We start from the raw sequence: 6,440 nt of genomic DNA, 5'->3' as shown, positions 1-6,440 counted from the left end.
TCCACCAAGGTGGCCATGCAAGTTGAACCATGTGTAACCATGTAACGTTTCTACAGATTACATCAAAAAATGTGGCTTCAACTAGGTGTGTCCAAGTGGGAGGGTGCATGTTGTATTGGCCAAACACTCTCACCTTCCTATTCGTTGCACATCCTTATGCAAGTTGCAAGATCTTCTCAGTAATTGAGTTTCTTTTTTTCCAAGGTTTTGATGTTCTTGTTGAAATTTGCCACTGTGGAAATAATATCTGCTTTGACTGATAAGTCTCTGAGTGGATTATTTAGTAGAGTACTCTGATAAGCAATGTCTCTTGCTTGCAGATGTTAAAGTATGGACCTTGATTTACCAATTGTAATTTTTGTATTTGTAACATTTAATGGTCTAGTAACTTGTGTCTAGAAAGCATTTCATTAAGAATAGATTCCTAGAATGAGCATAGCAAGAGTCCTTGGATCATTAGGAAAAATATGAACCCTTTAGGGGACCTTTGGGATTAAGATTAATTAGAGTACAGCCAATAGGAAGAGGGTGGTGGACACACTCTATACCCTCAAAAAAGTAGGGGGACAAGGTAGCCTTACACCTCTTAATGGCCTCTTACCTAGTGAGAAAGTAAGGGAGGTGGCTAGGGGAAAGGGAGGAGGGGGGGGACCACTCTGACCTTTTTTCCCCCACTTTTTGGCCCGGATTTAAATATACACTAAAAATTTCAAAGTTTCAAAAAATTTCAAATTTCAAGTTTTCCCTCCTTGAAAGGTCCCCTAACCTATTTCATGGTCAAAATAGTATTTTTGACCTCCAAAAGTAAAAAATGTGCACTAAAAAATTCCAAAAATTTAATTTTTTTCAAAAAAATTCAAAACATCATTTTCCACCCTCCAAAGTCTTTACAAACCTATTCTATTGCTAAAAGTGATTTTCTCTCTCTACAAACCCTTTTCCAAGCTCTCCATGGCTGCAACAACCACATGCACCCCCTATAGTCCAACATTATCTCTCTACTAGCTTTCTCCCATCTCCATTGTAGCACCAAGCAAGCTTCTCCCCCATCTCTTCCCCTTGCCCACCACATAGTTCCACACCAAGCTAGCTCCTCTCCCTTCTCTTACCTCCATTACAGCATGAAACAAGATTCTCCTCCTTCTACTTTCATTCACTCGCACTGCATGGAAACCTCTACTCCCGAAGGTGGAAAAAGCATCAACTCACATGACTTGCATACCACAAGAACAGGAGGTGTGAATAGTGCATGGACATTGCAATGATTCATCTCCAACATAAAGATAGAATCGTGAGAAAACTACCCTTGTAGCTTACATTCAGAGCTTAAGATCATCTCCATCTTTAAGTTTATCATGCTGGAGGGAATTAACCTCTTTATGTCTTTCAATGTTTAGGCTTCACACCTCATAACATTGGGTGGTGCTATGTTGTTGATGGATTTGGTGCGCCATCTATAGTTTTGTAGCATGTGATTGAGTCTCACAATGTAAGTAAGTTGTGTTATCTATGGAGAGTCATCAAAGATTTTTCTTATAATTTATTCTTTGTATAGTTGTCATTAGATTATTAGAATAATATCATTTTGTACTTTATAACTTTGTGCTCACATAATCTGCTGTTTACTTACAGAGTCAACTTGTTTTGAGAGGACATGAGCAAGCAACCATGTGCAGAGATGGAAATCACCCTATTTTTGTTCCATGAGGAACCTTTCACTACCGTGTTAAAAGATTTTGATAAGAATAGTAGGATTTTTGTAGAATCTTGAACCAATAGGTACTCTCTATGAGCTCTTAGAAAAGCCATCCCTATAGTACTACTATCTTCCCTAGTGTCATAGACACACAAATACTCATGTATATGAATCTCTAGATGAGAAAGACAAATACTTGTAAGAGAAGCCTAACAGCAACAACATTGTCTCCATTTGTAATTATTTTTATGAGGCTGGATTCCTCTATAAATGCAATATAAATATTTCTTTTTGTTAAATGGTGTCACACTGAGTGAGAGTATTTTATTTAGATTACTAGATTTTCATACAGATTTGAGAAATATTGTTGATTTTTTGGATATTCTGATTTGCCTGTAAGATGTTTGAAGTTTCAAGTCTTAATCATTCCACCATGAAGAAATTCATGCAATATTTTGATTTCAGTTTAATCACTAATGGTTATTCTTATTAAGTGGATCATAACCTTTGTCAAGATGTCCTCATTTGGGGATGTTGAATATATATCAATAGCAACATTTCAAAAGTTGAGAAAGCTAAATTCTTGTTTTCCAAAATGTTATTATTTCCATACTATGCCTATGCTAAGCTTGACTTAGAGAAATGACAACTTGAGATGGAGGTGTAGATATATTGATTCTTGTTTCATCATATATATTATAAAGCCTTTGAGTTTCCACCTTTTTGAGTAGTGTTGACAAGTTTTTGGTATCAAACCTTCTTAAATATCCCTATTCATTTGCTATTGGTAGCTATTTATTTGGTATTGCTAAAGATCATACCAATAGCTATCACCTTGTGAACTTAATTGTTGAATTGCGGATTTGATTTTTACTATGTAGCTCATTTGGATAGAGAAAGTGTAAACATAAATTATAGATACATGCATTCTTAACATAGAAGATATATATCACTCGAACCTATATAACTGCTAATCAAGAAACCTTTGGTCGGATACTATAACAATAGGGGTCACATGTGGTTTTAAATACCAAAGAAATGGCTTAACCAAAACATTCCCAAGAACACGAGGTGAACACAAGGAAGTAAAAATTGGCTCCTTGTTTGGTTGATTTCTAGTGCTAAATGTTCTGAGTGCACAAAATTTGTGAGGCCTTTGACCTTGGGAGTTCACTAAAGTATATGTAACATAGCACATGTGTTCAACAGAAGGGAATTTATATTCTTGTAAAGTTACAGAAACATGTGTAGGTAAGGCCTATAAGGGCTACTTTCAATCCATTGTGGTGAACGCACATGATATAGGAAAATTTGACATCGTGAATACTCCGGACATCAAACACTACAACTCTATCTCATGGCCATACATTAAAACAAAACCCCTATTTGTCATTTTGAAACCCCAGGGACCCTCAACAAGAGGGACCACAACGGCGCGTAAAATGCCCATCCAGGCACAAATAGGGACCAACTTAGATATTTCCAAGAAGAGGGGATGGACACAAAGAAGTACAAAATGGTTGATAAGCATGATACAAGGTTTAGGTATCTGCCATTTGGGGGGGGGGGGAGGGGTTGCTATGAACACATTAAACTGCCCAGTTCTATCTCATGGCCATGCATTACAAAAAGCTTGTGCTTGTCATTTTAGGGGCCCAGGGACCCTCAACAAGAGGGGCCACAAGGGCGCGCAAACTGGCCATCCAAACATTGGGGGGGGAGTTTGCTATGAATACATTAATTTGCCCAATTCTATCTCATGGCTATGCATAAGAAAAAGCCTATACTTGTCATTTTAGGGCCCCAGGGACCCTCAACATGAGGGGCCACAAGGGCGCACAAATTGTCCATCCAAAATTTTTGGATGGCTGATTTGCGCGCCCTTGTGGCCCCTCATGTTGAGGGTCCCTGGGGGCCTAAAATGACAAGTATAAGATTTTTTTTATGCATGGTCATAATTCAAGTGGTCAGTTAGGCTTTTAGGCTGTTTTCAAGAGCTTCTAGTGTTCAATTGGCTCCGAATCTGTCTGGGCTTGTCTCACATAAATTTGTTCATCTCGTCGCGCTCTTCGACCATCGTGTGATGCAAAAAAATCATATCCTACTCAGATTTTCCAAAAATCAACGTGCAAGTTGGCAATTTCTTAAAAAATGATGTAAAACAGACATTTCTTACTTTTTCCTTAATCTACGGGCTCGAACGGACATTAAAACCATGGCACCTGAAAATACTCAGAGAACCAATGTTTTTTATTGTGTTAAGGACTGCATTTCCTACATACAAAACTTTCTCAAAATCTCACCCTAACACCTTCAAAAGTGGCTTCCAAGGAGTGCCCTCGATCAAAAATTGAAACTGAAGGAAAACAATCAGAATGAACTCCTAGACTGTGTACAAACTTTAAAATAACCAAAATTTCCTTTTTAAAAAAGTTATTGCTAAAAATTTGAAAATAGACCACCCTTGGACTTTCTACAATGATAGAAATCAAAAGGTTCAAGGAGAGGTCTAGTGTCACAAGTGCATGGCACGAATCTAATCGAGGCTTATTCCGTCAAGATCTCTTATACTTTATTATGTCTTCTCATGTACAATCTTACCAGACAAAAACAAACTTACACTTTAAATGACTACAAATTTTATTTAACTTATCAAACAATCTAAAATATGGTAGACCTAGAGTGCTCTTACACATCAACAAACAAAAAAGTCCAAATTTCTTCTCATTAACTTTGATAAACATATATCTGTGAACACTTTCCAAGGAGTAGTGCAGTCATAGTTCTTACATCCATTCCATGACATGGTATGCTCCTGGGGTGACCTATCACATAAAAATATATTTGGTAGGAGTGCCCTCATGTTAGGAAAGAGTGTATTGCTACTGATGAAAAGTTTTTGCATTGTCCTACTAGGGATCTCTTCATGTCAGCATAATGATTTTTGGTGTAGTGGGAGCCACATTGCCGCTGAGGAGAGCTTTGTGCCACCGTAAAAGCTTCATGTTATTCCAGTTCCTTGAGCCATTCTTGCAAACAACGCCACTCAGTTAGCATAGCAAGAGGTCACCTTGTAACAAAAACATGTATGAATCCAACATTTGCAAGCTATATAATGAAGACACTTGTTAAGTATATGTTGTACAAATTTGCAAGTATTTCTATCTAGCTGGGAATAAACAATACAAAAATATACATTAGGATGAGATTACCACCCCTAATAAGCATGGATTTGAAGCACCTAACTGCAAGATGTAACAAAGAAGACTGTTTTAGAGGAAAAGTGGTGACACTTGGCCTCTCTAACGTGCAGCCTTTCACTATTTGTGCATAAAAGCAACCTTTGTGCCAAGCACTACAAAACAAGTAGAGGCAACACCTTAGACTTCAAAGTTTATGATAAGGAGAACACAATCAAAAGTAAGAAGTATATTGTTACCTTGCATAAAGGGGTGTTTTATTCAAATATGTGATGGTATTGGCAAGATATTGAAGAATCGTCAACATTCATCTCACCGATGGTATGAGGTTCCTGGGATGACCTCTTCTCACCCTCACGTGCGGCCTTCGGTGCAAACGTTGCGAGCAAGCAAATATGTATGCATACGATTTGTGATGTCCTTGAGCACCATGGTAGCTGTTGCATGAGGAAGCAAAGGATGAAAAGAGAGAGGGGGAGGGAGAGAGAGGAACATGGGAGAAGACAAGGGGGTAGTGGGGGAGAGAGAGAGAGAGAGAGAGAGAGAGAGAGAGAGAGAGAGAAGGAGGAGAGAAGGGGTCAGGGAGGGAGAGGGTGGAACATGGGAGGAGAGAAGGGGACAGTGGGGGAGAGGGAGGGAGGGGAGGAGGAGGAGAGAAGGGGCAGGAGGGATAGGAGAGGGAGAAAGGAGGGAGGAGGAAGAGAGAAGAAAGGTTTTTTTTTTTGGGGGGAGTTTTTTTTTTGAAAAATTGGACTTTTAGTGCTTGTAAGTTTTAAAAAATGTCAAAAAATACTTTTTTGATGTGGATATATGTTGGGGGGGAGTTTTAAGTCAAAAATAAGTAAAAATAACCTTTTTTTAAAAAAGTCAAATTTTGGCTCTTAGTGATCCACGTTTTTGATGATGTGACCACACCTCTTTACTCCCTTCACTTTCAAAAAGCTAGAGAGAGAAGATGACCTCCAAGGTCCACATCCTACATGTGTCTAAAAAAAAGGCTAGAAAAGCCTACTCAAAACTAGCTTCTTGAATGCCCTTGTCCCCTTAACCCTACACACCATTAGCCTTAATCCCTAAAAATTAGGATTCCTTACAAGGCCCATGCAAGGTTCATATTTCTCCTAATGTGGAGAGAGCAACAAAAGCATAACACCTAGTTAGATAGGCATGAACAATACTTCAAAAAGAGAGAGAAATTAAACTATTGACAACAGTTGAGGATCAGATGTACATGGAGCTGCTGGTCCCCCCCCAAAAGGCTTTGTATTAAAGGTTCTCCCCATCAAGGGAGACATTTTACAATACAATACTTTGTGTTCCTTCAAATTAACTTGCTAGTGAAATGAAGATGGAAGCTTCAAGCACCAAGCTTACACTTGAAAAACACAACATCAATTCCCTCACGGTCTCAGACCCAGGACCTCACACACCTTTGAAGATGGTGAGAGCTAGCGGGGTATGAGAGTAGATCTAGAGGAAGAAGAACTATTCTTACAAGAAAGAAGTATTTCTCCTCACATAATCACTCTTGATAGCTTAGCATA

Source organism: Adiantum capillus-veneris, chromosome 12, assembly GCF_014529385.1.
Source record: "Adiantum capillus-veneris isolate H3 chromosome 12, ASM1452938v2, whole genome shotgun sequence".
In the NCBI taxonomy this organism is placed as follows: domain Eukaryota; kingdom Viridiplantae; phylum Streptophyta; class Polypodiopsida; order Polypodiales; family Pteridaceae; genus Adiantum; species Adiantum capillus-veneris.
The sequence above is the reverse complement of the archived record's forward strand: the minus strand, read 5'-3'. Positions refer to the sequence as shown.